The 10,072-nt window shown below is 46.8% G+C and overlaps 1 protein-coding gene across 1 annotated transcript in view; it reads right to left on the bottom strand.

Annotated features, from left to right (window-relative positions):
* CCSER2 (coiled-coil serine rich protein 2) overlaps nucleotides 1-8,531 on the bottom strand; it is a 102,693-nt gene extending 94,162 nt beyond the window's left edge. The window contains exon 1 of the mRNA XM_018575071.1: nucleotides 8,429-8,531. The gene's annotated coding sequence lies outside the window, so the exon portion shown is untranslated. The remainder of the gene's footprint in view (nucleotides 1-8,428) is intronic.
* Nucleotides 8,532-10,072: the final 1,541 nt, after the last annotated feature.

The following is a 10,072-nucleotide window of genomic DNA, read 5'->3' as shown; positions in this document are numbered from 1 at the left end:
ACATGGGCAGTGTTTAAAAAAAAAAAAAAAAAAAGGAAAGTGCTCGTTCCTGTGATGCCGGGGCACACACAACAGACAGCGTGTCCCAGATTCTATGCCAGGACATGGCAGATGGTGAGGATGTTCCCTTTCACCAGGCTTCGGAGAATGTGGGTTTCGCCCTCAGGTATGTTGTGGAAACTAAGCTCTATTTTTCTGAGCTACACAAAAGGGAGAAATGTATCAATTCGTCACATCATCAGCGTCTTCTAACCCTTTGTGTGCCATGCTCTGCGCTCCATTTTTAACCTCAGCTGGCCAGAGCATTTTTGCACCTTTTTTAAATTTGCAACTGCAGCTTTCAGAGTTTGTGAAAAAAACCCAAACCATCCATTTTCTAAAAGCACCAGGACAGGTAGAAGAAAAAGGCAGCGCTACTAATTTCATAGGTCCTGCGACAGTTGCGCAAATGTTTATCAAATCAATATTTGCAATATAAAATAAAACCATTATCAGAGCACACACAAAATAATAATAATTCAACATTCCTACTAAATCTAAAAAGATAAAAGTATTAAGTTAATAAATATTTGTTTATTTTAAATTGCGCCTTTTTGTGAAACAGTAAAAATTAAGGATCGGAAAACTGTAAATAAGGTAAGATTGGCCTCACACCTATGTGTTGTGGTAACCTCTCACCTGCAATGTCATTTGTGCACAGTGTTGGAGTGTTGCAAAAAAAAAGATGTAGCCATACATTTAAATCACAATGCAGCAATTACATTGCATGGCAATGCATTGTAACACTTTGCCAAGCGCTGTGATACTTTAGGAAATGCTCAGGAGGACTTCTAAAATGTGCACCAGTTTGGAGGGTTTTTAATATTGCAAATGCTGAACGCAACTATGGCACAGTTGTGAAATTATGCTGCAAAACAGGTGCAGCGAGTCGCAAACATTAATATGTTGAAAGAACACTTAAAACAATAATGGAAAAAAAAAGACGCATCACATAGAAAAAAACTTTGCAATTAGTGTGACATTTTGGTTTTTGCACCTACAACTTTTGTCACAAACGAGTTCATAAAGTACCCCTCATGTTTTTAAACTACGGAGGCCCCTGGCTGCACAGTAAAAAAAAATTTCCCCCCAAAGATTAACTAACCCTTTAGGCCTCATTCACATAGCGTAAACTCGGGTCACACTTCCATGCCCGTATCAGGCAGTTTTCGGGAGGGACAGGTGCTGCGCGTAGCAGTCTGTTCCTCCCTATCGGAGGACGCGATCATACGCACACACCCGAACTGCACATCCATGCGGGTCCGGGTGTCAGTACTCAGACAGAATGGATCCTGTCTGCGTCCGAGCACGGACACCCGGACCCGCACTGATGTGCAGTTCGGATCTGTGCATGACAGCGTACGGCCGCGTCCTCCCACAGGGAAGAATTGTGGAATTGTCACCAGCACACTAGTCCTTTTAAGATAGCATAAGCTTCATTTATTGAAGTTTTGTCATATGAACAACAAACCACCCACATTTTATATGTGCAGGGGCCTGTTCCTCCCATAGGGAAGAACAGGCCCCTGCACATATAAAATAATACACCACTCTCCCCCCATACACATGAAAAAGTAAGTGTGTGTGTGTGTGTGTGTGTGTGTGTGTGTGTGTGTGTGTAGGGAGGCTGCAAGGAGGCACATCGATCCCTGGTGATCTAGTGGTTGATTGGTAAGGTCTGCTGCAGACCTTACTAATCAATCCTTTCGGCCAGTGTTCACTGAAAGAGCGCTAGCCGAAAGGATCTGAAAGCCGGTAGAATCAGCTACACGGTCTGCATCCGACAGAGATGCAGACCGTGTAGCTGCTCCCGCAAGTCCATTTTTTTTCTTTTCAAGTCATTTTCAGCCTAAACAAGAAAGCTAACGTAACCACCTCATATAAAAACCGGTAAAATTGTCATATATTACTTTTTTTGAAATTATTTCTGACCCTATGCTTTAACCCTTTCGCTGCCAAGGACGTACGTCGTACGGAGCTACAAAAGTGCTTCCAGCTGGCCAGCTCAGTACGCCGTACGGACCTGGCATTTACTGTTCTACTTTAGCGACCATCAGCTTATAGTAGAGCTGTTCAGCAGACTGTCCCCTTTAAATTTATAGCTGTCATCAGCGGCTCACAAGCCGCTGATGACCTGCTGCAGAAAAAGAAATTGAGGATTTGGTGCCCTCAATTTCTTTTTCTATTTCAAAAGGGAAATGTCAAATGAAAAAAATACAAAATTTAAAAATGTGTATTTTTATCAGTTTAATATTAATTTTAGAAACATTTGCGCAATTATCGCAGGGCCTACAAATTTAGTATCACCATCTTTTTATTCTACCGGGCCTGCGCTTTCAGAAAATATATGGTTTGGGGGGTCTTTTACAAACGCTAGCAACGCAGCAGTTGAAAATCAAATCAATAGGAAAAAAATTGCAGAAAATTCAAAAATGGCTTGGCCAGCTGATTTGAAAAATGTTCCGGAGGGCAGCGAAAGGGTTAAAGTGTTTTTAAACCCTCTGGGTTTTTTTGCATAGATCTACTGCTAGCAAGCAGTAGATCTATGCAAAAACATTAAAGGACAAAAAAAATTTCAAAAGGGTTTAAACTTACCTGTGTCTCCACCGCACGCTCCCGTCCGATGATCTGAAGATTCTCCGGAGGCCGCAAAAGGATCTTGGGGTGTGCGCATGCGCAGTTTGGATCTTCAGCCGGGAGATAAGGAGACGCAGGGTAAGTTAATGCAGCAGCGTGCACCCGCACAGACTCCGTGGGACAGGAAGTGCCAGTTAAGAGAGAGGAGTCAGCACTGGATCAGAGACTGGCGCCAGCGCTGGAGGGACTCCTGAAAACTACTGTAAAGAAGAAGATGATCGGATCAAGAGGCATCATTTAAGGTAAGTCCTTACAATTGCATGGGGAAGGGGGAAATAATCCTTTAAAGGAGAACTATGGGGTTAGGGCTTTTCCCCATAGTTCTCCTTAGGGTAACGGGAAGACACAAACTAGAGTCCTCCTGTCCCCCTAAGCTCAGTATACTGCAAGCTACCGCTCGCGGTATACTGAGACGCCGCAGCTGAAGCGGATCGCGACAATTATGTCTGGATCCGCCCAGCTGCGTGAGTGACAGCTGGCTCTGCCTATCTAGAGGCAGAGCCAGCTGTACCCGCCCCCTCCCCCGCCAGTTCCACCAGTCAGCGCTGGAGGATCGGAGCGGGGAAGGGGGAATCCAGCCCCTCCACTGTAAAGGCAGAGAGCCGTGACAGGATCGAGAAGTGAGCGAACGCCGGTACGTGTTCGCTCACTTCCCGATCTACTGAGCCGACCTGTGACAGTCTCATTGTCACAGGTCGGCTAGAACTATGAGGTGAGTGAAAAGCAGAGTGAATAGTACTCCTTTAATGTCACTTTAATAGTGCTCCCAAATTAAAAAAGGAAAACACTGTTGTTGCCCACTTTCATTTGATAAAAGGTATACATATACAATTTGTTTATTTTTTTTTAAACACACAGGGTGCTTCCATGACACTTTTCCAATCAGGTTCGGCACAGCCAGATTACTTGTTAACTGTTACGGGTTTCCATCTGCTATGAGAGTTGGAAGGGGTCTGTCTTTTCTCTGAGATGTGTCAATTCAACTATTTGTTATCAGGCTATTTGAAATATAGCAGAATATCAGCTTGTTGAAGAGCTGCAAAGTAGCCTTGTATGCACCATCTTCTGATCAGAAGCACAGAATATGAAGTATTATAGCTTGTTCACACCATCTCCAGACTAGAAAGTTTTTTGTCTGGTTAAAAAAAAAAAACACATACCCATTCATTCCTATGGTAAAAAAGTGAGGCTAGTTGACTACTGCGCTCAGTTCCAGAACATTTAAGAAAAGTACTGCATGGGCTATTTTGCCCATGCCCATTAGTATGGAAGCCACCAAAATGCAGTTGCCAAAATGCACAAGTATACACAGAAATAAACAAAACAAATAAAAATATCTAATAAAACCCTCTGACGCCATCGATTTGAATCAAACAGCTATTGTCAGGAGGAGAAATTAGTGAGGTACCCATGTAATTTCCTGTCACAGTGAAGGGCCGTTGAAAAACTACAATGTGAAGCAAAGAGAATAGTCAATCTATACCAAGAACTCTAATCGGGTATATTAAAACATTGAACCAAGTCAAATCCTGTAATGTCCTTAAAAACAATGTCATTCTTAGCTTAGTACACAGAGCCCACTTATTCACTTTATAAATTTTACATCTCTAGGCTGGCAGTGCATAGAAATATGTACAAGAATAATCATTACAGGACAAAAAAGAAAATTGCCTCTGAAATGGCCATAGGATATATGGACCAGTCACTCCTGATGGTGGCATTAAGGTTAGGAATAGAGCTGCAACAACTAATCGACTAAGTCAATTAATATCGATGATGGAAAACATTGTCAATCAAACGTTGACGATCACGTCATTGACGGGAGACTGCAGCATGGGGCAACGAAGATTTCGGGCAAGAAAGTAAAGTTGCTTGCAGGTAAGACTGCCTACACTTCTCCCCCTCATGCTGTATAAGTCTATTGCTGGGATAGTTATTGTTTGTATTCCTCTATAGCTGATGGTACATTGTGCTGTATACGTACCATCAGCTATAGGAGGAATACAAATCCCAGCAATATATTATACACTGTATGTATGATGTATTACTGGGATTTGTTGTATTCCTCTAAAGCTGGTGGTATTCTGCGTGCATTGCGCAGTATATAATGCATTATTGCTGGGATTTGTTGTATTCCTCTATAGAGGGTGGTATATTCTGCATTGCGCTGTATAATCATTATGGTGGTATTCTGCATTGCGTCGCTGTATAAAGTATTATTGCTGGCTGGGGTTTGTTGTATTCCTCTATAGCTGGTGGTATATTCTGCATTGTGCTGCATATTATACAGAGCAATGTACCATCAGCTATAGAGAAATACAAATCCCAGCAATACATTACGCACTGTATGTATAATGTATTGCTGGGATTTGTTATATTCCTATATAGCCGGTGGTATTCTGCATTGCGCTGTATAGAGGACTACAAATACCAGCAATAATACATTACACTGCGCAATACTACCATCTATAGAGGAATACAACAAATCCCAGTAATAATACATTAGAGTGGATAAGTCAACTTTCTCCACCACATTTCTGCCCGACGAAGTCATAAGTGGTACCAGTAAACATCAGATGAGACTTCTCATTGGCGGTACCCACAGTGCACAGCACCTGCTATAACACAGCCACTTGCCATGTCACAGGAGAAAACTCATTGAAAAACATTTACTCTGCAAGCCCAAGATGCACTTTTAACACTTTTTAAAGTGACATTAGAGTCAAAGTTTTTTTTCCCCCCCTTCCCAACCCTGCTGTAATGACTTACCCTAAATTATGTCTCTTAATCCAATCTTTTTTACTGTCCTTTTCAGATGTTCCGTCGAGGGCTGGTGCGGGTCTCGGATCCAGCGCTGACTCCTCTGTCCTCCTCTTCTCTGATGTCCCACGGTGTCTGTACGGATGCACACTGCTCCATAGACTTGCCTTGTGTCTCTCCTTGTCTCCTGGCTGAACATCTGAAGTGTCCATGCGCCCACCCAAAGATCCTTTCCGGCCGCCCGGGACTCTTCAGATGTTCGCATGGGAGCGCGCGGGGAAGACACAGGTAAGTTTAAAGCCTTTTTAAAAGGTTGTTTTAAAAAAAAAAATTTTTTTGCATATATCGACTGTTTGCTAGCAGTAAATATATGCAAAAACATGTGAGGATTTAATAACCCTTCAATCTTCCAATTAATAGATTTAGGCCTGGGTCACACCTGGGCGTTTTACAGCACGTTCCTGCACGCTGTAAAACCCTTAACATGTGAAAACCAATAATTGCCTATGGGCATGGTTCCCACCTGGGCGTTTTACAGCACGTAGGAACGCGCTGTAAAACGCCCAAAGAAGTACAGGAGCTTCTTTGGGGCGTATTTGCCGCGCGTATGCATTAGGATACAGCCTGATAGCGCTCTGAAACGCGCGCTTCTTTTAAGCAAATCGCGGTAAAAATGTGCATCACGAAATGCGTGGCAAACGTGCATATTCCGTACGCCCAGGTGTGAACCCAGCCTTAATGCACAATGGTGCTTTGCAGTCTAACTATTTTCTATGTTTTCACAGTATCTGAAGTGACTCCGCTCCTTCTCTACTGCATGTAGCCGCAGAGCCTGTGTTAGTCAATACCGGTATAGTTTTAAAAACAACTACTTCATATTATGCTTTTATTTATATTTGGTTAGTAAACATTGATATTATTATGTCACTTGCCATCATTACGAGCTTTCTTAAAACAAACACTGATTTTCTATATATTTGCCTTAGACCCCTTTCAGACAGGAATCCAATCAGATCCGCTTGTCCTTTGTTGAAACAGATCTCATTGCAAGCACAATGTAACTCTATAAGCAACCAGCTGTAAACGGAGATGTGTATGTTTACATCCAATTATCCCGGACCCCTAGGTCCAGGAATAAAAATGGAAAAGAGTTCAGTTTTGATGGACCTGGTTGTGTTAGATCAAAGGTAGTTGGATGTAAACGGACATACAGTATGTCCACTTACATGCAACATCCCATAGATCTAACTTGAGTCCACACAGATAACTTTTTTCTCCATCGTAAGATGGAGGAAAAAAACTGAATGGACAAGAATGTGGCAAGAGTGACAGCAGTTCCAGTTTGCTCTGATCAACTGGTGATCCATGCATGGGGGCCCTATTTACTTATTTTGGTGGTCAGCTGGAAGTATGAATGCCCTTACATCGGTGGGAAGAACATCCCTTACATCGGTGGGATGACTGTCCCTTACATCGGTGGTCAGAGGGATGACCGTCCCTTACATCGGTGGTCGGTGGGATGACCGTCCCTTACATCGGTGGGATGACTGTCCCTTACGTCGGTCGTCGGCGGGATGAACGTCCCTTACGCCGGCGGGATGAACGTCCCTTACGTCGGCGGGATGAACGTCCCTTACGCCGGCGGGATGAACGTCCCTTACGTCGGCGGGATGAACGTCCCTTACGCCGGCGGGATGAACGTCCCTTACGTCGGCGGGATGAACGTCCCTTACGCCGGCGGGATGAACGTCCCTTACGTCGGCGGGATGAACGTCCCTTACGCCGGCGGGATGAACGTCCCTTACGTCGGCGGGATGAACGTCCCTTACGCCGGCGGGATGAACGTCCCTTACGTCGGCGGGATGAACGTCCCTTACGCCGGCGGGATGAACGTCCCTTACGTCGGCGGGATGAACGTCCCTTACGCCGGCGGGATGAACGTCCCTTACGTCGGCGGGATGAACGTCCCTTACGCCGGCGGGATGAACGTCCCTTACGTCGGCGGGATGAACGTCCCTTACGCCGGCGGGATGAACGTCCCTTACGTCGGCGGGATGAACGTCCCTTACGCCGGCGGGATGAACGTCCCTTACGTCGGCGGGATGAACGTCCCTTACGCCGGCGGGATGAACGTCCCTTACGTCGGCGGGATGAACGTCCCTTACGCCGGCGGGATGAACGTCCCTTACGTCGGCGGGATGAACGTCCCTTACGCCGGCGGGATGAACGTCCCTTACGTCGGTGGGATGAATGTCACTCACATGGGTAGTTGGAAAGAATGTCCCTTGCATTGGTGGTAACGTCCTGTTCATCCCACCGACCACCCATGTAAGGGACATTCATCCCACCGACCACCAATGCAAGGGACATTCTTTCCAACTACCCATGTGAGTGACATTCATCCCACCGACGTAAGGGACGTTCATCCCACCGACGTAAGGGACGTTCATCCCACCGACGTAAGGGACGTTCATCCCACCGACTGATCTTCCTGGATATGACCAACCACCCATGTGAGGACGTTTCTGCCACCGACCACCAATGTGAGGGGCTCACATTGGTGGTCGGTGGCAGGAACGTCCTCACATGGGTGGTTGGTGGGATGAATGTCCCTTACATTGGTGGCCGATGGGATGAATGTCCCGTACATTGGTAACTCATGTGAGAGGTAGAAATTGCTGAGTGCTGAAGGAACACCTGGCAACCTCTGGATGAGCCCTGACTGAGAATGGCTGGTATAATATCCAAGGCTGAAAGGCAGATATGCAAGTAGAGATTATCCTCCACATATTTTAATGACACACTGCGATCAGTCATCCATCCTGTCTGCAGGCTTCCTTGTATTGCACACAGATGCGGCTCCAGTAACCTCAGCCTTTCTCTGTCCCTATGTACGTACCATCACTGGTGGTCAAAGGTGAGCTGCAGCCTATATCCTCATCATTATCAGGCTCCGCCCTCCACCCTCCAGCTGACGCATACTATTACCCACCTCTGCTGGAATGGTTGTACCCGGCCGGCTCTCTTCCTGTGCCTGAATCACATCCTTCCTCCATACAGGACACCACGGACACAGCGAGAAGGCAGCAGCTGATAGACGGCCATTGTACGCCGCACCCAGTCCCGAACGTGTTCCCCTAGACGTGCCCTCTCTACGGACACCGGGCACCAAGGTTGCTCGTTCTCAGTGCGCGAGCATGTGCGCGTGACGTTAGAGCACCGAGTACGCATGCGCGCCGCCACTGCCTGGCGTTTGCAAGCGCAGGCACGTGACATAACGTCACTGCTAGACTAGAGTGTGCGGGGTGCCGGCATGGTGCTTGCAGGCTGTATCATAAAATAGCTCAGTTGCTGCATATTGCTTTATGCTACGTGTAGTCTGCAGCTTCCTGGATATGATCTTCACTGAATGACGTTTATCGGTCTCTTTATCAATGTTTTTCTGCAGCGCAGTGATTTAGCGGTGTCAGGCACACCCTTTCTTCATGTGCACTGATAGAAGTCTGAGGGGGATTTCACAAAATCTGGAGCAGCTGTGCATGGCAACCAATCGGCTTTTCTCTTTCATTTTCAAATCTTAACTGAACAAACTAAAGATATTAGCTGATTGGTTGCCATGGGTAACTGCTCCAGATTCTGTCTTCTCCAGTTTTGATAAATTCCCCCTCAAGGGGCCAAAACGCTCAGGTGTAAATGGACACCATTGAAAATAATGGGCTTGTTCCTATTTAGCATTGTTGCAGTTGAAACACACAGAACGCTCAGCTGTGAATGGGGGCTTAGACCCCATTCACACACGAATCGGCCTGCACGTACAGCTCCGTGCTGCGTGCGGGGCCGTACCAAGTAGCTGCCGGGAAGGACAGGTGCTGCGTGTGATTAGAACGCAGCCCCCGTCCTCTATGGGGCTACGCGGTCGTACGCCCCCCTACGCTCACCTCATTTGCAGGTCCGTAGGGGTGCAGGCAGGGCAGCCATCAGAAATTTTGGGGCCCCTTACACAGCTTTAGGCCGGGCCCACCGCACCGCCACCACACTGAGCCGGTCACACTGTTATTATACATTTATATAGCTCTGACATATACCGCAGTGCTGTACAGAGAACGCAGAGACAGTCACATCAGTCTCTGTACAGAGGAGCTTACACTCTAATGCACAATGGCACCGGCAGTAGGGGGACTACAAATCCCAGCAATACATTTATACACCAATGCAGAAGAGTATATGAATTTGGCTCAGGGCTTAGCGACCCGGTGGACGCAGGGATTAGCGACCAGATGGACGCAGGGATTAGCGACCTGCTGGACGCAGGGCTTAGTGACCTGTTGGACGCAAGGCTTAGTGACCCGCTGGACGCAGGGCTGAGTGACCCGCTGGACGCAGGGCTGAGTGACCCGCTGGACGCAGGGCATAGTGACGTGCTGGACTCAGGACTTAGTGATGCGCTGGACTCAGGGCTTATTGACCCGCTGGACGCAGGGCTTAGTGACGCGCTGGACTCAGGGCTTAGCGACGCGCTGGACTCACCTGAGAGTGACCCTGCAGAGCCCACCATAGATGCTGCACAGCCCATCTTAGACTATCTATACTGGGATCTGAAGGGGTTCTAAGGTGGGCTGGTCAGGGGTGCATCCCC

This window comes from Nanorana parkeri, unplaced genomic scaffold, assembly GCF_000935625.1.
Source record: "Nanorana parkeri isolate BGI_ZX_2015 unplaced genomic scaffold, ASM93562v1 scaffold51, whole genome shotgun sequence".
In the NCBI taxonomy this organism is placed as follows: Eukaryota; Metazoa; Chordata; class Amphibia; order Anura; family Dicroglossidae; genus Nanorana; species Nanorana parkeri.
Note: the sequence above shows the minus strand (reverse complement) of the source record. Positions and strands in the feature narration are given on the sequence as shown.